The sequence below is a fragment of the Anolis carolinensis genome, chromosome 2 (genome assembly GCF_035594765.1).
Source record: "Anolis carolinensis isolate JA03-04 chromosome 2, rAnoCar3.1.pri, whole genome shotgun sequence".
Lineage (NCBI taxonomy): Eukaryota > Metazoa > Chordata > Lepidosauria > Squamata > Dactyloidae > Anolis > Anolis carolinensis.
In genome coordinates, this window is record NC_085842.1 from 91,884,525 (window position 1) to 91,906,292 (window position 21,768).

Sequence of the window (21,768 nt, forward strand, 5' to 3'; positions counted from 1 at the left end):
CACACTAATTTCAATACCTCCAACAGAAAATAGATATATTAAAAGTTAAGGAAAAAAATGACAAAATTGAGGTCACGGCTGATATTAAAATGATGATGATGACCACAGATGATTTGCACAACTCTAAAATGAGTGATAAAGAAATTGAAACAGTAAAGATATGGAAACGCAAATCAGAAAATCAGTAGAAACCTAAAACTTGGAAAGATAGCTAGGAAGGAACTTGATAAAATCTTCAATGGTAAAATCTAGGATTAAACAACAAAGAACACCATATTTCTGATTTCTATGTATGGTTGTGAATGATGGACAGTGAAAAAAAGCTGAAACCAACCAATTTGGAATATGGCAATTTAGGAGAGGTCAACAAGTATCAAAAAGACAAATAAATGGATCAAAATAACTCTTCCTAGAAACTAAAATGACTAAACTGAGGTTATCATACTTTGAATGTATCATGAGATGATAATGCTTGGTAAAGTGGAAGGCAGTCAGAAAAGAGGAGGAGCACATTACAGATGAGCTGATTCAACCAAAGAAGGCACAGTGCTGAGTTTGCAAGACCTGAGCAATCTCTCATTCATAGGATACCCTCAAGTTAAAGCCAGATAGCAAATAACATGGTCAGGTTCCTCATCTGAAAGAATAGTGAGCTTGCTTGAGAACAAATTGCTGGAGGGCACACATGCTTCTTGAGGGGAAGCTGCATCTGTAATTTGAAAAACGCATTCACCAGCCTTTTGTATGAGGACCTAGTTGGTGTACCTTGGGGAGATTTGACAAAACAAATGAGATGAAAGTTTACCCTATTAACATGAAATCTGTGTAAAACTACTGCATTTGTATTAAAGCATGTCAACCAGCTAGCCTATTTTCTCAGATAATTTAAGGGGAGAAAATGAATATCTAGTATGTTTATATTGTATATGATTTTAGTCAGCACATGCATTGCAGTTGCAAAGCCTCTCATCTTACCAAGATGTTAGCATATATTGGCAGGAGGCAATGCAGGTACTAAGCAATCCAATTCTGTAGTGTAACAGTAATTTACTGTGTTTTCAGAGCAATTCATCTAATATTTCTCTGGAGTTGTAGCTTTCATCGTTAACAAACCTCACTGGGATTCACTTTCCTAAAGTAAAAAATCATCTTAATATAACTAAAGTATGAGATCATGAGCTGGAGCACACCAAAGAATTTCAGAAAAAAATATCAACCTGTTTGATGGATTATAGCAATGTGTATGAAAAACTATGGATCACTCTTTAAAAATGGGAGCACCACAGCATTTTATTGTCCTAATGCTACTGTTAGGACAGAATATGGAGAAGCAGAATGACTTCCAATTGCCAAAGGGATCAGGTTTGTCTCCACTTTATCATCCTATTTGTTTAATCTGTATGCTGAACATATCATATGTAACACAGGGAAAAGGAGGCATGAAAATTAGAAGGGACAACAACAATTTAATATATGGAGATCATACCATACTACTAGGAGCCCTGGTGGTGCAGTGGATTAAACTGCTAAACTGCTGAACTTGCTGACTGAAAGGTTGGTGGTTTGAATCCGGGAGCAGGGTGAGCTCCCACTGTTAGCCCCAGCTTCTGCCAACTTAGCAGTTCGAAAACATACAAATGTGAGTAGATCAATACTCTGGGGGGAAGTTAACAGCACTCCATGTAGTCATCCCAGCCACATGACCTTGGAGGTGTTTATGGACAATGCTGGCTCTTTGGCTTAGAAATGGAGATGAGCACCAACCCCCAGAATCAGACATAACTAGACTTAATGTTAGCAGAAAGCCTTTACCTTTACCTATACCATGCTACTAGTAAAAATTAACAAAGACTTGGAATTATGACTGAAGAAAGTCAAAGAAGAAAGTGCAAAGGCAGGCTTACAACTCAATATTAAGAAAACAAAAATAATGACCACAGCTGATTTAGTTAATGTTAAAGTAGATGATGAAGACATTGATATGAGTTGTTTTTTTAAAAAAAATCTTGGCTCAGGCATTAATTGAAATGGAAACTGTAACCAAGCAATCAGAAGAAGACTTGGGCCGAGAAGGCAGCCATAAAGGAACTAGATAAGATGATGAAGTGTAAAGACATATAGTTGAATACCAAATTCAGGATTGTCCTTGCCATTATACTTCCGATTTCTATTAATGGTTGTGAAAGCTGGAAAGTGAAGAAACCTTGACATGTGCTGAAGATTTCTACAGATTCTATGGATTCCCAAAAAAAGACAGATAAACAGATCCTATAGCAAATCAAGTCTAAAATATCTTTAGAAGCCAAGAGAACTCAAACCGAGACTGTCATACTTTGGCTATTATATGAAAGAACTTGAATCCCTAATAAAGATGATGTTGTTCAGCAAGACCTCATTACAGTTGGCTGGACTCAGTCAAGAAACCTGTAATCTTGAGTCTGGAAGACTTGGTGATAAGTGACGTGGAAGTCTCTCATTCATAAGGTTCCCATAAGTTGAAGTTGGTTTGATGGCAGTTAATAACAACAATAAAAGATCATGATGGATGCAGGAATATTAACGGTTTCAGAATCAAATTCTGAATGGAAAGTGAGAAAACAAGGAATCAATCTTTGATACATCTCAATTCAATATGATTGTGTCATGTGCAATCCCACAGAAGATTGTTTGTAGATGGAGGCCTTATTTCCTTCTATAACATCTGGTTAGAAGTGATGACTGCTGCTGGCAGTCTGATCAGGCCTCCTCCTCAGTCTAGATCAGGCATGGGCAAACTTTTTTGCCTTGGGGCCACATTGTTGCCCGGTCAGTGTGGCCAGGCCGGAAGGGAAGAGTGGCTCATGAGGGGGTAGGCCGGGGCCATCAGGGACAGGGACAGGGAAGGAGGGGCATGTTGGGTAATCCTCAGGCTATCCTCCTGGCATAAGGATGGGGCTGCTCAGGTTTAATGATGTCAGGTTGCAACAGCATGTCAACCATAAATAATGGAATAAAGCTTGAATTGAGCAAAAATGGGATTTTACGCTAGCCAATTCTACAATAAATGTGTAATCCTACTTACAACAGGCAAAGTAAACAAAAGCTGTTTCTAAAATTCCTTGTTGAGCATGCATGAACAGGACAACTGAAAGAAAAGAAGAAAGCAAATAAGTCTGCCTCACCAGATATCCTAATATGCCATCTCTGCCCAAGAATGCTGGTGCCTCACCAACCTAACAATCCCAGGTTTGCATAGCATTGGGCCATGGCAGTTAAAATTGTGTCAAATTGCATTAATTCTACAGTGTAGCTATACCCCAGCACATGAACTAATGGATTCAAACAACAAAAAGAAATTCCTCTTAAACATTAGGAAGTATTTCCTGACAGAAAGTGCGGTTCAGCAGTGAAATATACTACATTGGCTAGAGTGATGGGAACTAGAGTCCAACAACATAGCCATAAGTTCCCCCAGCATTAATTCGGTAGATGCTTTATTGACCTGATTTCTTTGTTTGTTTGTTTGAAGTTTGGGACTTGGTTGTAATATCTTCAGATGGAAGCATAATCCCTGCATGCTCACTTTTAAGACAGGTTTGATAACTTTATTTCTGCTCACATTTGTTTAATGGGCTGTTTTTGAAACAGTTGCTGCTCATTAATTATGAGTTGTTTTTCATTGATTAAGAGAGAGTGAGGTAACATTTGAAATGTGATTTCATTTTTAAAAAAAATCCCAAATCGCCTCAGGAGAGCTATGCACTGAAATATGAGTTAAGTATCTTGTTAATAAGAACACAAATTCATTTTGACATTTTCATCTGCCCCAAACCTCAGGTGAAGAGTGGGATTTCATGTATGTACTGCTGATTTTTTTTAAAAGAATAGAAACAATTTGAAGCCAGCCTAATGCTAACAATGTATGTGTGTATCTATGAGTATATATGTACCACATGCCCTGGATTCAAAATGTTAGGAATTATGCCATGCAATATAAATATTTCTATAAGCCCTAAGGCAGCGCGTGTTCCTGCCTGCCACTGATTTTTGTTGAAATCCACCTCATGTCACAAAGCTATTATCATACATAAATAAATATGTTTAATCACAGAATTGCTGTGCTTTTGGCAATGTATTCTTGAAATATGAAAAGCTTTACCCGGCAAATAGTGGGTTGCTTCTAACTTTAAAAGCTCTTCCTCGGGTTTTCCAGGCAAGTGAACATGCATCTTTCAAACCTCACAATTGTATTAATGCCTTACAACAGCTTTATGATGTATTTTGTATTGATCACAGCTCATCTTCCTTGGGGTCATGCTGTGCCTTAGCAGATTTTAGTGCTTCCGAAACAGATGGAGCCCCGGGGAAGGCAACTCCCGTGGACCTCAGTAGACGAAGGAAATTCTGACGGAGAAAAGTACTCCATCAGATGGGTTTTCCCCAGCCCTTTAATACAGGAAATCAGTAGCAATCTTGTAGGATTCCCCAAGCAGAGCTACTCAAAACAGTGGTCTCTGGATTGGTGCCAGTCCCTGAGCCATTAGCTACTGGGCTTGGCAAGTTTCCACAAAAGGGGAAAAAATGAATTGTACTCAATAGATACAAATTTTGTGCCACCCCCTGGCACATTGTGGAAAAACATTGCTCGTCCCCCATTTCAGATAGTTTGGAAAGCACTGACCTGGAGGTACAAAGCTCATCAGATAAACTTTTAATGTCATAAAAGATCAACTAGACAGAATGTGTCAGCCATAACTGCAGCCAGTCCAAAGAGGCCATTACCTGGGAATGTTTGGGAAGTGGGGAATTATTTGAAATGAACTTATTGGCTAAGTGATTTGATAAGGTGTAGGCCCACAAATTAGAAATGTACCCCTAGGTCTGATCCAAGTGGACTCCCCTTATGGCTGATGTCAGGTCCATAAAAGTGTGGTTTGGGCACTATTTTTCACCTCCAAAATATCTTCAAGATCAGTGGTTCTCGGCCTGTGGGTCCCCAGATGTTTTGGCCTTCAACTCCCAGGCCAAAACACCTGGGGACCCACAGGTTGAGAACCACTGTTCTAGATCACCACTTCTTAAAACTATGGGTCCTGACCCCAAATAGGTCCCCTTAGTTCAATATTGGGGTCCTGAAAAATTTGGCAACAGTAAAAGGTTTCTGAATGCCACTCATTTACACAAATCTATTAGCAACAACATGCAGTGTTCACAGTGGACTCTGCAGAAAATGTCTCTGCTGTACTCCACAAAAAAAGGGAAATCATTCTGTTTAGCATGTCTTGCAAATGCTGATTTAGTATCAGTAAAAGTTTTATATTTATAGATGTTTTATATACCTGCATGCTCGGGATCATGTAAAGATTTCTTGGGCAACTTTAAGAAGCCCTGCTCTAGAGCAGCCTTATGTACAGCACATTGCAGCAACCAACCCTTGAGACCATTCAAGCATGAATGAAGCTGCCCGAGTCCTTGTTCTTCAGGAGGAAGACACTTGATATATGAAAGATAGAAAGCACTTCTGGCCACGGCCATTTGCTTCAATTTCCGATAACACTTGTAGGCTGATCAGGAGCCTTAAGGTTTCTTTTACCAGAATCCCACCTCAGTTAATATGACTTGAGCTCCTCTTCCGCTTTTTTCTCGCAGCCCCCGGTGTCCTGCACCTGAATGGCTGCCTGTCGATCAAATGGCTAAGCCTCTGGCCGCAGCAGTCATAATTCAGTTCCTAGCTTTTCCCCCTATAATTGGTTTATTAATGATAGCATCTTAATGATCTGTTTAAAATAAATAAACCATTCACGCTATTTCAAAGGTATTTTGTGAGGCTCAGCTGATATTAAAATAGCACCAACCTTATGTGCTTTTTCAGCAAGTGACCTAATTAGTTAATAAAGTAATTGAATATTAAAAAGGATGTTGCAAGTGATTAAAATTTAAGAGCCTTCAGAACATTATTAAAGCTATAAATCATACATCACTGTTTTAATTTGCATAGCTATGGAATTACTAATGGTCCCATGTGCATATGGTACTTGGCAATTAGTCTCTTTTACAAAATGCTGGTGAAACCCAGAGTGGGTTACCAAAATCTGCTCCCCTCCTGCCCATTTTTGTGCTAATTTCAACATACTGTTGAAACACACAGTGAAGTGTTGGGGAGAACAGGGGCAGAGATTTTCAGGGGTTCAGACACTCAAAGACCAGGTTCACTTGAGATTTCCTTATGAGAGTGAACGAAACTATCTCTCAGGCTGAGTGTTCTTTGAGCCCCCTTATCGACAATGCATTTGTCACCACAGCTATGAATAAAGAAAAAATGGGGGGAAGCGAAGTTGGGGGTGGGCGGGCTTTGAAGCTAAATCTGCTGTGATTTTTTTGAGCTTAGGATGCAGCTAGATTTCCCAAGATGACATTGAAAGGTTTGGAAAGAGGTGCAATGGTGTGGTTTGCAAGATACCAGCAACTACCTTCCTGCCCTATTATTCAGCTGGAGGTCTCTTGTCCTCAGTGGAATTACAGCATTGAAACTCCTGGTATGAGTGGCCCCCTCCATTGTTGATACAACTGGATAGGGAAGTAGTTTTTCAAGCTAGTGGTGGCTCAGAGGGTTTCCATTCTGTTTGTGAGGCAAATGGCTGGAGCTGTATTGCAACACAGCAAAATGTAGTAAGCACCTTGTCTTGTCTGGGCTGAGTTTCAATTTGTTTTCTTCATCCAGCTCATTACTTCCTCCAAGCATTTAGAGGAGACACTATCCTTAGCTAAGGCTGTTTGTAAATATATTTATATATTTATTATTTATTTACTGTATTTATATACTGCTTTTCTCACCCCTGTGGGGACTCAAAGCGGTTTAAAACATAATGATGGCAAGATTCAATGACAAACAAACATTTAAACTGTTATGGTTGAGCCTTCGGGCTCCGGTAATAGAAGAAGGGGTCATAAGACTCCTCGAGAGTCAGACTCTTTCGAGGAGCGTGAAAGAAAACGGCTCCGGGATTTGTTTACAGACCCGACAGATGAGGACTCATTTGAGGGTTTTTCTGAGGGTTTGGAGGAAGAGATGGTCAGCTCGGAGGAGGACGACATGGAATGGACTCGTGTGAGGGAGGATTTGGGTGTTGGGGAAACAGGCAATGAAAGCATGGGAGGTGATTGGCGGGTTGCAGGATCAGACCCATGGACTGGCTGGAGGGATGGAGCGGGATCCACAGCTGGGGATGCTGTGGGGTGTAGTCAAAGGTGCTTAAGCTCTGATGAGGATGATGATGTTGGGGCACCTGGAATTGGGATGGCAGCTGATAGCGATGATGAGCTTGAACTGGGATAAATTGGGGTTTGGGACCAATGTCTAATTGCGTTGGGCAAGGTAATCTGGACGGACGCTTGGGCTTTTGTTGGGGAACTTCCTGAAGACGGGTGTGATTCGTTACTGGATACGTAAGTTTACCAAGGACACTGGGCATCGACGGCGGGAGGAACTGTGCGGGGTTTTTCTCTGTGCAACTTGTGTTTAATCTCGATAGCTTGGACCTCCGTCGTCTTTTTGACGGGCAATATCTACTCGCACTGGATTGACGCTGGACTGACTGACTTCGATTCCGGATTATCCCTTCTGCTGGCTATCGGTGAGACCTTTGGATTTCTTGACGACTACGCTTGGTTATTGACCTCTGGACCGGATTGGGACCTTGCTGACTGCCGTTACCCTGACTGCTGTGCCTGGACCTGGATATCGTTGGCCGCTGAACCTTAAACTGAATCCTGACTATGACCACGCTTTTCGTTCGCTGCAGGAAGGAATAAACAAGCCTGGTTTATTCTCCTGCTGTTTCTGAGTAGCAGAGAGGAATCTGCTACCAGTCAGTTGTTTACATTCTGACTCCTGTTGATCCTCTTTTGTTTGCATTGTTTGCCAGGCTGAAGTAAGCACTTTTGATTTAATCCGAATTATACTTCTGTTTAATCCGGTTTATCCCTTTGAATCGTTTAAGCTCAAACTGAGTTGTTTTTTGTTACTTATCACACTGAAGTCAAGTGTTTGCCCTGTTCTTTGTCTCCTACGGGCGTTTTTAGTTCTGTAACCTCAATAAACTGAGTTTTGTTTTACTCGCTGGCGTTCTGTCTCTGACATAAACCAAATCATATCTCTAAACAATAAATGTATAACTATCCATCAAAACAATAAAATCATTAAAACATAAGAAATAGACAACATTTAGACATTAAAACATAGAATTAAAGCACCTAATATAAAAATTAAAATCACATGATCCAAAACTGTAGACCGGGGCCGTTCCCATTGTCAATTGCATATATTCCGTATTTATTTCTTGCATTGCATTACTTTACTGGCCAAAAGCTTGTCTTTGTTTTCTTCCTGAAGACCAAGAGGGAGGGCACTGATCTAATCTTACTGGGGAGAGATTGCAGCTAAGAAGCCACTACTGAGAAGGCACTGTCTCTAGTCCCATCAACCGCTCTAGTGAAGGAGAAGGGATCGAGAGCAGGGCCTCCCCAGAAGATCTTAACCTCTGTGATGGTTCATAGAGGGAGCTATGTTCGTACAGATAAGCTGGGCCTGAACTGTTTAGGGCTTTATAGGCTAAAGCTAGTCTTGGTAGCAGACTGGCAGCCAGTGGGGCTGACGTAACAGGGGGTTTGTGCTCCCTGTACTCTGCTCTGGTGAGAAATCTGGCTGCCACCCATTGGACCATTTGGCGCTTCCGAACAGTCTTCAAAAGCACATAGAGCACGTTGCAGTAATCTATTCAAGATGTAACAAGAGCGTGGACCACGATGTAACCGTGTGTGTAAGGTGTCATCAGCAAACTGATAGCATCCTACTCCATGCCTTTGGGTGATCTCTCCCAACAGTTTCATGTAGATATTGAACAGCATATGCCAGATAAATGCTCCTTTTTTGAAGAGCAGCTGTCCCAAGGCACCATCCACCTGGAACCTGCCTGAGTGGTAGGACTAGAGCCACTGCAGCAGAGTACTCCAAACTGTCAAACCAAACAATTATGCATACACACACACACACACACACACACACACACAAACCCAATAGAAAAACAGTCTCCGGAAGGTGTCAGTCTAAGGGAATTCTGGAGTTTCTGGAATACAACCTGGAAACAATAATCAAGAAGCCTTCTCCTCTATTTGCACTAGTGGTACCTGTGGTGATGGTGGGACAGAGTAAAAGGCCTTCCCCATAAAACCAAAACAAGGGTAGGGAAAATATGGTCCTTCAGATAATTTGGACATGACTTGTGTGGAACTTTCCTACTACTACTGAACTCTTCAGTCTTGCTCCTGTTGCAGCTGTCAGGAGTGGGTAAAAACAGGAAGACCTGCTCCTCTTGGTACCACGTAAGGGAAAACTATACTTTTCCAGGGTTGTTTATTACCTCCCAAATTTATCTTAAAGGCTTCTCTTTGGGCGAGTGAAGAGGTGGGGATTAGCTAAAAAAAATGACCAAACAATACACCACATATCCTGGTTGTTATATGCCTTCAGTTCATTTTTGACTTATGGCAACCCTATTGTGGGGTTTTCTGGGGCTGAGAGTGTTGTGAATACTTCGGAGACTGTGAATGATAGTGGTGGGATCAGGAGAAGAAGGAAAAACCCTCACGAGGAGGGCTCATTGGAGGATTTGTTTAGGAAAAGGGTCAGGGAGACTGATGGGGAGTCTTCTGAGGAGGATTCATGTGGGGATCCTGAGGTGGAAATGGATGCTGGGGAACAGGTGTTAACGGAGGAATTGGGCACGGACTGCGCACGGGCACCGGAGATGCTTGGGGACGAATCGGGCCTCATGGATACTGCTGATGCTGGGGAAGCTTGGGTGTCTTCAGAAGCAGATCCCACTTGGTCTGCTTGGAGGAGTGAGAGGGGGTCCACAGGTGTGGATAGAGTTGGGCATCTAAGACACCTGCTCTTTGGGTGTGGATAGTTTGGAAGCCCAGGGAGACCTGGATATATTGGGGGTGTTTGGCCATTATACCTTGCGTGTGGCAAGGTGTTGCTAGGCGCCATTGGGTTTCCTGTGTGTGTTACTGAAGACTGGACTGGGACTTTGCAACGGATGTAAGTTTAATCTGGGTTATTCTGCAGCGGAGGGCTGGAATTGTATGGGTTTTCCTGGACTGCACTGTTATTGCTATTTTGTATTAGCTACTGTTCACCCTTGTTGCTTTGGCTCTCTGTGCCATTTCGTGTTGTGACCTTCTTGGATGACTTCAACCTCTCGGACCTTGGACTGGAACTTGACTCGGCTTTGCTCTTCGCTCTCAATCCGTGGCTTGGCGTCGTTCTCTATTCTGTGGCTGTCTGCTGTTGCTGAATACTACCTTCACTCCTGATACCAACGCTGTCTGCTTATCCTGACTTCGGACCGGCTTGATGATGTTCTCCCGCTCTGCTCCTTTAACTCCTGGCCTGGCATTTGCTTCTGCAGCAGCTTGGTGCTGCTGGTTTATCTCGACTTTGGACCGGCTTGACGACGCTTTCCCACTCTGCTCCTTTAACTCTTGGTTTGGTGTATGTTCCAGCAGCGGTTGCTGTGAGCTCGCCAGCGTCTCGCTGTTTCGCTGGCTTTGCTGCTCTCAACTGGGAGTTCCCTAGCTCAATTTGGGTGTTTGTTTGTTTTGAACTCCTTTTGTACTTTTGAGTTTTGTGAAAAGTTTGTGGTCTTCAATACTGCTTGCTCTAGTTCATGCCTCCGTTTTTCAGCCCATTGTGAACTTTTGGGTCAAGTTCTAGAACTTTAAGTTTAACCCGGATTATATCTCTGGCTAATCTGGATTATTTGCCAATTCTTGTTTTTTGGGGTTTTATCCGCTTGTTCTACTTAATAACACTGAAAGTTACGTGTTTTAAGTCTTTTTAGTTTGTTGAGCTATTTTTTGGACTGTTGCTTTAATAAACTCTATTTTGCTCTCTAATTGGCGTCTGACTTTTGACAGAGAGCATGTGGTTTACGCAAAATTACCTAGTGGGCTGGCTTTCATGGCTAGGCAGGAAACTGAACTCTGGTCTCCAGACTCAAGGTTTAATACTCAAACCACTACACCATGTTGGTATACCACCAGCTCATAGAGGCAGCCAAAAACAGTGGTTCTGTGTAAAATATACCTCCCAATCACCCTTACCCTACCCCACAAGCATGAACAGCAGAACTAAGCTTCTGGTTGCTCTCAGTTTTGGGGCAATGCCTTACAGTTTAGGGGTTTTCTTCGGGGACAAAAAGTGTCCCTTGTAGACGTCTCAGTTAACCACTCCTTTCTTATACCTTTCTGCCCCTCTCTTATTCATCACCACAATGCCCTTTTAAAGAAGTGAGACTGCTCTGATTTGTTGATAAGAAGCTAATCTAAGAATTAAATTGTCTTGTTTTGATGCACAGATTTAGGTATCATTCAGAACAGCATTTCTACACAGAACAGAGGTGTTATTATATTCAAGTTCCTTTAATATTTTTTGGTTGTATTAATTAAAACCTTTATGAATTGCCCCTCCCAAGAAGGCAAAACCATAAAAACAACTTAAACCAATTGAAAAATGGAGTAAAGCAGTTTTAACATGTTCTGAGAGAATGAAAATGTGCATGCACACAAAAAACATCCTAAATGGAACAGCCTGTGGAACATGGCTCATGCTATGAGAAGCTGGGCTATCTCAAAATACAGAAAAGCTTTATTTGGACTTGAGTCAATAGATTCCTTCAGGCAGTAGCCTTGGGATTTTGGGAGTTGTAGTTTCCAAATGCAGCCCAATCCAATATCCTTAAAAAGGGGGTTTTGAAATCAGGAGGCTGAGGTACACACACAAAAATCTGGCCAAACTGCCCTCTCCTTGGTTATGGAGGATAATCTGTACAACCTTTGCATATTGTGTTAGTAGGCTGCTGGACGGTGACTCTCATTCCATCCATCCACCAGAGAAGCATTTCCTTTTGAAAGTGCTTGATGAGGCTAAAAGCTGAAACCTGTTGCATTCTCTCCATGTCACTGAAATATTCCTTTAAAAGCCAGATGTACGCTATATTGTGACAAAAGCAGGAGCTCTCTTCATTAGCTGATGAAAGGGGATGAAGGCAAGCTGACTGCCAAGTGCCTTCGTAGAGAAGGGTTCACACTCTGCTACTCATGTGCATTCAAATACAATGAGGCATTTGAAACCACATTTTGAGGTTAAGATTTTAATTAAATAACAGTCTAATGGAAGAGGCAAAACTCTGAGCATCTTTACCCCAATGAAGAATGACAAGCTCGATGCCTCTTTTGAAATCAATTAATTCCCACTGCCTTATAATATAAGGAAGCCATTGGACAAGATGTTCAGACAAAAATGTGCGTACACATGAATTGGTTAAGAGCTCATAATCACAGCTGGGTTTTAATACACAAGAAACTGTCAAGATCTACTTAAATCAGTCTGCATGTATTGTACAGCCATTGTCTCTCCCCCTGCCCCCCACCAGCCCTCAAAGGCTAATGAAATTTATCTCAGAGGAAAGCAGGCTGGCCTTCCACTAATGGTTTGATTCTTTAATTTACAGAGAAATCTCATGGTTCGTTTTCAGTTTGGGAGAAACAGTACTATAGTGGTTAATTTTGGAAAGTGCGGACCATCAACAGGACAGTTTATCCAGCAACAAACCCACATAGCTTCCACATATATAGGTGATTATGTTGATATAAAACAGTTACTAGCCTGTTTTATATCCAAGGCAACCATTGACCACATAGGGAAGCTGATGAAGAAACACAACCTACAAACTATCTACAGACCCACAAAGAAAATCCAACAAATGCTACCTTCAACAAAGGACAAGAGGGATACTCTCACCTCTGCAGCTTGGGTATAACCACCAGATATCTATTCATTGCTTACCTTCTATCAGTAAAAGATACGACAGAGTGGGTAGTGAGTTGGTTTGTTTTTGTTTTTGTTTTGTTCTTAATATATGATGAGTAAGTGACTCTCGCGGAAATCTTTTACCTTGCCTATTGCACAGAAGCACACACCACTGTAGTAGGATCACCTGAAGTAGAATCCCATTCTTTCTGAACTCAATGTTCATTGCAATGTTTACTGCAGACACACTGCTGCAGCCCAACATTGGAAACCTTTCTCAAATACTCCTTCACCATCTTCTCAGTGTTGGTGCTAGCTAAAACTTCTAGCTATTAAGAAAACAAAAAAGGGGGTGTTTGGCTGGGCTCCCATAAAAAGACTTAGTAAAATGAGATACTTTGGTGAAGGCTTTGCTAATAGAGGTATGCCTATCGTTGAATTCTAAACACAAACTATAACTGGGAAAAAGTATAGCAACAGCTGGACAGGACCTGTAAGTTAGCCTAAGGCATCAATTCAAGCCTATTTCATTTCCACCTCTAGCTGTATTAAATGAACCACGTCTTCAGATGGCACTCAGAGGATAGTTTTCTATTTGAATGGTCCTCTATTTGAAAGACATTAAGTTCAAGTGTTATTGAAAGGCAAAGCCTGTAAGAGACAGTAAAAAAAGACCTTGAAGTTGCCCATCAGCAGTTAGTGACTGCTGTAAGCAGCCATACTGGTCTCATGTTCACAGTTTTCCTCATTATGGTGAGGATAAAATAAGAGCACTTTCTAAATTATGCCTAAATTAGCATGTGCAAATTTTATGCAAATTGGTATGCCCTCTTGAAGTCCCTTAGTGATACAGAAGTGGCTAACTAGTAAGATGTGGTATGGGGAAATCTATGGTAAGCTCCCATATCCTTGAATCAGCTGAGAGTAGAGCTGGTGGTTTGATCAAAACAATGGAACCTGAATATAAGCCAGATGCTGGAAAGAACTAGACTTAAGCAGGCCTAATTATGGATCTTCTTTATCACAAACAATCTCTTTGTCACTCAGCCTGGGTGTGGATAGCACAGCCCAGGAGAATGAAAGAAGACCATATACCTGATCTAGTGCCATAGGAGACTCCTTCAGGATCTCATGAGCCTTGACTAGGAACACACCTTTCCAAACGGTGAACATTTTAATCCATTATATATTATGTGCCATCAAGGGCTATGAACATATTACAGTGCCCTGGGGAGCTGCTTGGAATGTTTCACAAGATTCAAGCGGAAACAACCATTATCTTGCTTCTGCAGATGCAAAACAGTAGACCCATATTGATAAACTAATATTTATGATGCTCCTGTCCTGCATCTTCATCTGTTGTCCTTTCTTATAGTCCCACCTGAGCCCCCAGGCAGTAGGGCAGGAAAAGCTTGTAGCATTTCAGTGGGGGCAGTGCCAACCAAGGAAGCACAAAAGATATTCAAAGTAAGAAATCTGAAGTTTTAGTTGAAATGTTTGCAAAAGGCTAGTTCTAATTAGCCAAAATCCCTAATGACTTGGAGCCAATATGTCCTCTTTTAGGCCTTTTTCAAAGAGTCTCTGATGATGCATTCACCTTTTAGGATATAAAACTGAAGGTTGTCATTGCAATGTATGTTTGCAGCTAATTAAACTTTCTTTCTTTCTTTCTCTCTCTCTCTCTCTCTCTCCTCAAAATCACCTGCATCAAATGAAGCAGAAAAGGCAGCCCTTTCATCCAACATTCCCCCAAGGTCTGCTCTTTCCACTTTAATCGGGCTCTAGGCTGAAGCAAATATATCTGTTAAATCCAACAGCCTGCCCCCCACCTTCTATAGAGAGTGCAGAAAAAGTGGGCAATAGCATTATGGCTGGCTGGGATGAACATAAATTCTCTTTAAACTATTGCCATCTAGTGGGCAGAATTCAATACTGCCAAAACACTCATGTTTAGCCGCAGGCCTTTTCTTTGAAAAAGTTTGCAAGAAGTGAGGCATTGGTACTACACGCAGAGCCTGGAAAAGCTACTTTTTGTGCATTTCAGATCTCAGAATCTCCCAAAGAGTTTGGCCATACTGGCTGGAGGGTTTGGGAACTACAATCTAAGATAGTCACCTTCCCTGCACTGACGCTAAATGTTTTGCAGAAAGGAAGGACAACCTGTGATCTTAAGACCGCTCACAACCTTTGACTTGATTTCATGGGCTAATTCCAGAAGCACTTTGCAAATGACCACCAGATCAGGTCTGCACAGACCAAAAAAGGACTGGTTGCTGAGACCACCCAATACTGGCATAAGTAGCTGCTTTAAATCTCCTTGTGGAGAGAAAAAGCAGAATAAGAATAAGAAGAGCAAGGGGAAGGGGAAGAGGAGGAAGAAGAAGAAGAGGTGGTGGTGGTGGTGGTGGTATTAGAATCATAGAATCACAGAATAGTAGAGTTGGAAGAGACCTCATGGGCCATCCAGTCCAACCCCCTGCCAAGAAGCAGGAAATCTCATTCAAAGCATCCCCAACAGATGGCCATCCAGCCTCTGCTTAAAAGCCTCCAAAGGAGCCTCCACCACAGCCCGGGGCAGAGAGTTCCACTGCCAAACAGCTCTCACTGTGAGGAAGTTCTTCCTGATGTTCAGGTGGAATCTCCTTTCCTGTAGTTTGAAGCCATTGTTCCGCGTCCTAGTCTGCAGGGCAGCAGAAAACAAGCTTGCTCCCTCTCCCTATGACTTCCCTTCATGTATTTGTACATGGCTATCATGTCTCCTCTCAGCCTTCTCTTCTGCAGGCTAAGCATGCCTAGTTCTTTAAGCCACTCTTCATAGGGCTTGTTCTCCAGACCGTTGATCATTTTAGTTGCCCTCCTCTGGACGCTTTCCAGCTTGTCAACATCTCCCTTCAATTGCGGTGCCCAGAATTGGACACCGTATTCCAGGTGTGGTCTGACCAAAGCTGAATAGAGGGGTAGCATGACTTCCCTGGATCTAGAAGCTATACCTCTATTTATGCAGGCCAGAATCCTGTTGGCTTTTTTAGCAGCCGCATCACATTGTTGGCTCATGTTTAACTTGTTGTCCACAAGGACTCCAAGGTCTTTTTCGCACATACTGCTGTCGAGCCAGGCGTCCCCCATTCTGTATCTTTGCATTCCATTTTTTCTGCCGAAGTGAAGTATCTTGCATTTGTCCCTGTTGAACTTCATTTTGTTAGTTTCGGCCCATCTCTCTAGTCTGTCAAGATCGTTTTGAATTCTGCTCCTGTCTTCTGGAGTGTTGGCTATCCCTCCCAGTTTGGTGTCATCTGCAAATGCCTTCTAACCCTTCATCTAAGTCATTAATAAAGATGTTGAACAGAACCGGGCCAAGGACAGAATCCTGCGGCACTCCACTCGTGACTTCTTTCCAAGATGAAGATGACGCATTGGTGAGCACCCTTTGGGTTCGTTCGCTTAACCAATTACAGATCCACCTAACCGTACTTTTGTCTAGCCCACATTTTACTAGTTTGTTTGCCAGAAGGTTGTGGGGGACTTTGTTGAAGGCCTTACTGAAATCCAGGTAGGCTACATCCACAGCGTTCCCTGTATCGACCCAACTCGTAACTCTATCGAAAAAAGAGATCAGATTAGTCTGGCATGACTTGTTTTTGGTAAATCCATTTTGGCTATTAGCAATGACAATATTTGTTTATAGATGTTCGCAGACCACTTTCTTAATGATCTTTTCCAGAATCTTGCCTGGTGCTGCACCCCAAGGCAGCGTGAGCACTGGAAACCAGACAGAGATCAATAATCATATAATATCTTTATTAAAACAATTATAAATTCAGGAAATAATAAGTGGAAAGGTTGAGTGGATAATAGTCCTTTGTAAAAAGGTATGAATTAGTCCAAAGAGTTAAAGAGAAATATCCAATATTATTGTCCAAAGTCCAGAAACTGAAACACGCTCAAAACTGTTGGAAAGTTCTTGAGTGGGGAACAACAAGGAAACAAGACTGAAGTACAAAGTCACTTGGAAGTCTTTGATATCAAGGCAGGAACAAGACGAGGCTGAGGCCAAACTTGATTCAGGAACAAGGCAAGGAAGTAGACTTACTCCGGGTCTACTCGGGAGTCGTGGCTCAGCTTGGCCGCCAGGATCAGGAAACTTGGCTTGGAGAAACAGGAGCTAGAGTCGGTGAACCTTACTCAGAAAATCGCTACGTTGACACCACAAAGTGTTCACGGTGCAAGACACTTTTATGGAACTTAGATCTGATCACAAGAAGGAAAACCAAACTCCCTATAGGTTCCCAAGTGAAAATCTTCTATCCATTATCCCCTCGAGATGGCAAGTAGTTACTCCTGCGGAGCCCTTGCTTTTCAGATCTCTGGCGATGCAGAAACTCCCTTCTGTTGAAGGACACATTCTCTGGGGAACTAAAAACATCTGGTTCAGCCATGGGAGTAATATTTACAGTATCTCTCCCAATTAAGGAAGCATCCGAACTATCAACAGCTGGGAGCTGTAATTGGCAGGAGCTCTGCAGACTAGGTAAACAGTCAGAATAAGCTTCATTCTGGTCAACGTTCATTTCTGAATCAGGTTCAGAAACCAAAGGTGGCTGGGGTATGACACCTGGTATCAACGTGAGGCTGACCGGACGGTAATTGTTTGGGTCGTTCTTTTTTCCCTGCTTGAAGATAGGGACCACATTCGCCTTCCTCCAATCTGCTGGGACTTCTCCTGTTCTCCAAGAACTCTCGAAGATAATTGCCAGTGTGATGTCTCAGGGACCCTCGAGTCATGACCCCGCAGCCATTATGGATCAGACTGAAGAGGATATGGGGTTTGTGCCAACTCAGCAAGATTCTGCTCCCTTCCAGATGTTCCCTGTTGACAGCTTTAGCCCAAAGTTAATTACAAAAGCCCTTGAAACAGAGCCTGGTTCCCCAGAGAGTGCTCCTTTTGATAGGAGATTGTTTCTGAAAACATTCCGCTCTGAGAAAGAGAATAGGAGGAAAAGCGTGAGATTAGCAGAGAGAGAGGACGCTAATTAAACCAATTCCCTTGAGAGTTTCCAGGGAGGTTTGCATCTGGCAAGTTGTTGTCTTCAGTCCGTTTCCTTTGGGAAAAAGTGTTCAGGCACCTGGTTTGAGGGGAGATTCGAAGTCCCATAAAAGTTCTGTGCGCAGGCTGGCCGTCGCGGTGTCAACGTGTCAGTTGGGAAACCAACATCGTCTCTAGTTCCTGCGGCGCGCTACTCTCGAGTAGACCGGGCATTGCGTCTCGTCTCCCTGCCAAGTCTGAACTGCAATTCAGTTCCACCACGACCAACTTTGCCTTGCCTTGTTATCCTAGCCTCGGACATTGATCCTGGTACTCTTTGAAAGACCTTGCTTATTTCCCCACTCAAACTGCTTGGAAGTTTGAGTGTGTTTTGGTTATTGGATTTAAAACTTTGAACTCTAATACTGGACATCTAACTTCATATTACTGGACTATATTTGACCTTTCCTAAAAGGACTATTGCTGGACTAAATACTCTGCTTATTTTTGTTTGATTCCTTTATTTCTTTAATAAAGATATTAGATTGTTTATTGGCCTCCATGTCTGCTTCCCAGTGCTCTCGCAGCTTAGAGTCGTCACAGCCAGTAATTCTGAAATAACCTCAGCTAGTTCCTTCAATACTCTTGGATGTAGCTGATCTGGCCCTGGGAACTTGAATTCGTTTAAAGAGGCCAGGTGTTCCTGGACAACTTGTTTCCCTATTTGGGGTTGGATTTCCCCTAATCCTTCGTCCATTCCATGTTGCTGGGGTTGAAGATGGCTTTCTTTTTGTGAGAAGACCGAGGTAAAGAAGGCATTAAGTAGTTCTGCCTTTTCCTTGTCCCTTGTCACCATCACCCCATCTTCTCCTCGCAGAGGCCCTATCACCTCCTTATTCTTCCTTTTTCTACCAATGTAAGCAAAAAAACCTTTTTTGTTGTTTTTAATGTCCCTGGCAAGCCTGAGCTCATTTTGTGCTTTAGCCTTGCAAACCTTTTCCCTACAGGAGTTGGCTAAAAGGGTGAGAACAAACAACAGGCAAATACAATCACTGCCCTTATGCCAAAGGCCTAGGACCAAATTGGGAACATCTTAAACCCAATGTCATGAGCCTATTTGGATGCACAGTGCAAGCCTTCTGTTTGGCATTCTTGAGAAGAGATGCTTTGAGCAATGTGCAGAACAACTGTTCATAATAGGAAAAAGCAGTAAGGCACAACCCCATATGTTGAGTTATAAATACTCTAGTTTCAGTGTTGTGGCACTTGAGACTTCAGGTCTTGTCTATGCAAAAATAAAATAAATGCATTCACATAAAGGCCAGAACTCTTCACCCTGATGTTAGTTTTGCATGTGCAGAAATAACAGCCCACGTGCCATCAGAAGTGATCTTGTCCTTTCAGTGAGAAGCCAGTGAAGCTGCCCTTGAAAGCTGCCCTCGATATGTTGGGTCTCAGTACTAAAAGAGGTACTCATACAATTTCTTAACAAATGGTTTGGCATGTTTTCATCTGGGTTAGCTGGCCAGAATTCTATCTCTGGTGGAACAGAATTCAAAGACATGGCCATATTAGTCTGGAATATCAGTATGCAAAATAATCTTCTGTTCCCCCCGAGATAGAATTCTAACCCAGATAAAAATATGCCAAACCATTTGTCAAGAAATTGTGTGAGTTCCTCTTTCAGTACCGAGTCCAATTAGATCACAGTCATAGAATCACAGAATTGGAAAGGGCTTAATGGGCCATTGAGATCAACCCCCCTGCACAGTGCAGGGTCTCCAGGTAAAGCTTCTCAAGTGAACAGCTGTCCAACTTCTTTTTTGAAGATATCCAGAGGAGAGCTCAGCTCCTTTGCTGAACTACTCTCTCCATCAAAAAGATACTTCTAGAGTTCAGTCAAAATCTATTCTCCTATCACTACAAATTATTAGACCTGGTCATCTTCTCAGAGACTAGGCCTGCCTCTTGATATTTCTGGAAGACCTTGAGGTATTTCAAGGGTGCAGTCATGTCATTTCTCAGTCTTGTCTTCTCAGGCTGAACATGCCCAAGTCCTTCAGCCTTTCCTCATACATATTATTCTCCACACCTCTTATCTTCGTTGCCCTTCTCTGAACCCAGTCCAACTTACTTTTATTTTTTTTATAAGTGGGGCAGCCAGAATTGCAAGACTCCAGACAAGCCTTACCAGTGCAGAATATAATGAAGCTATTACCTTCATCAACTTAGAAATTATGCTTCTAATAATGTGGGCTAAAGTAGCATTCACCTTTTTACCAATGTGTGCAGTCACGCCATTCACTGGAGTTTGGTTCTAGGATGCTGTGTGGAAACCAAAATCCATGGATGTTCAAGTTCCATGTATGTAGTAAAATGGCAAAATCAAGGATTGCTTTGGTTTGTGGATGGTTACCGTGTCACCTATAGTATTGTTGAGTACCATCATCTTAAACCTGTGCATTTGGTTTTTGTGGCATAAATGTATAATTTTGCATTTATTTCTATCGATTTTCATTTTATTACTGTCTGCACAATTTTTTTAGATTATATAGGTCTTTGTTAATTTTGTTCTTATCTTCTATCCTTAATTCTGCGTCATCTGAACACTTGATGAAAATTCCCTCCAGCCCATTTAAGTCAGTTAAATGTGTTGAAGCTCAATTGTCCTAAGACAGAACCCTGTGCCATTCCATGCGAAACCTCCTTCCAGTTTGAAGTAAAGCCATTGGTGACAACTCTTTGAATATCATTTTCCAACCATTTATAGACCTGTCTGACAGTATTCCTATTTATTCTACTTTTAATAGTATTCTAATCAAAACATTATGAGGGACTTTATAAAATGCTTTCCTGAAATTCAGATAACGGACATCCAGGATGTTCCCGCCGTCTACTAAATTGGCAACCTGATTGAAAAAAAAATACAATATAACATTAGTTTGGTATAATACTATTAAAAGCAGAATAAATAGGAACACTGTCAGACAGGTTTATAAATGGTTGGAAATGATGCTCAAAGAGTTTTCATCAATGGCTTGAGTGGGCAAAGAAGAAGGCCAGGACTATGAGCCACATGAGTGTGGTGATTTAGCAGCATGGGGTTGGTTACTAATTCGTGGAATCAGCAGTCAAGGTCAACAGCTTTTCATTTACCTTTTCTCCTTGTCCCCCAACACCCTTCTCAAATGTAAGTAATATCTTTCTAAATATAAGAAGGCCATGGCAGATAACGCTTGGCAATGACAAGACTCAGAAGCACAGGTTCCTGCCTAGCCTGGAGGTGATAACGGGCAGCAAAGGGGCTGATGGCACTAAACTCTATGGAAATGATGGGAGTTTTTACAGAAGAAAATGACAAGGAATGAGAAGCAATGCAACTCTGGAGAGAAGGGAGGAAGGGGAAAGAAGTAACCACCTAGCTGGAGGCAAAAGAATCCACAGTGAGGGGCAGATGTGAGGGCGATCTGACTGCAACATCTGTCACCCCATTGATCGCCAGGGTTGATTCGGCTAATCTGGCTGGCTAGGCGGGTGTCCCCTTCCTCCCTCACCGCTCCATGTGCATCCCTCCTGAAGCTGCACGCTCGGTGGAAGAGGACAACGTCCCAGGTATAGGAGTGTACCGAGGTCTCCAGTCTTCGGTCCCAGGTATACGATAGCTGTGCTCCCCTGCTAGAACCTCCAAACAAGCTCAAAGACTTGAGGTCTTAAGGTGTTTACATTCTCCTGCTGACGGCAGAAAGTTTAAAATTGTTGTTTTCATCTATTCATTTTATGTTATGTTCATCTATATGCTGTTGCTGCAACAGCCATTTATATCACCATGATAAAAAGTGGGCTTAAAAGCAGCATTTCTATAAATGAAACAAAGATTTGTAAGAAATAAATC

The 21,768-nt window shown here is 42.2% G+C and overlaps 1 protein-coding gene across 2 annotated transcripts in view; it reads right to left on the reverse strand.

The window, feature by feature from the left end:
• Positions 1-21,768, reverse strand: part of lsm11 (LSM11, U7 small nuclear RNA associated) — a 74,626-nt gene that overhangs the window by 14,379 nt on the left and 38,479 nt on the right. The window lies entirely within an intron of this gene.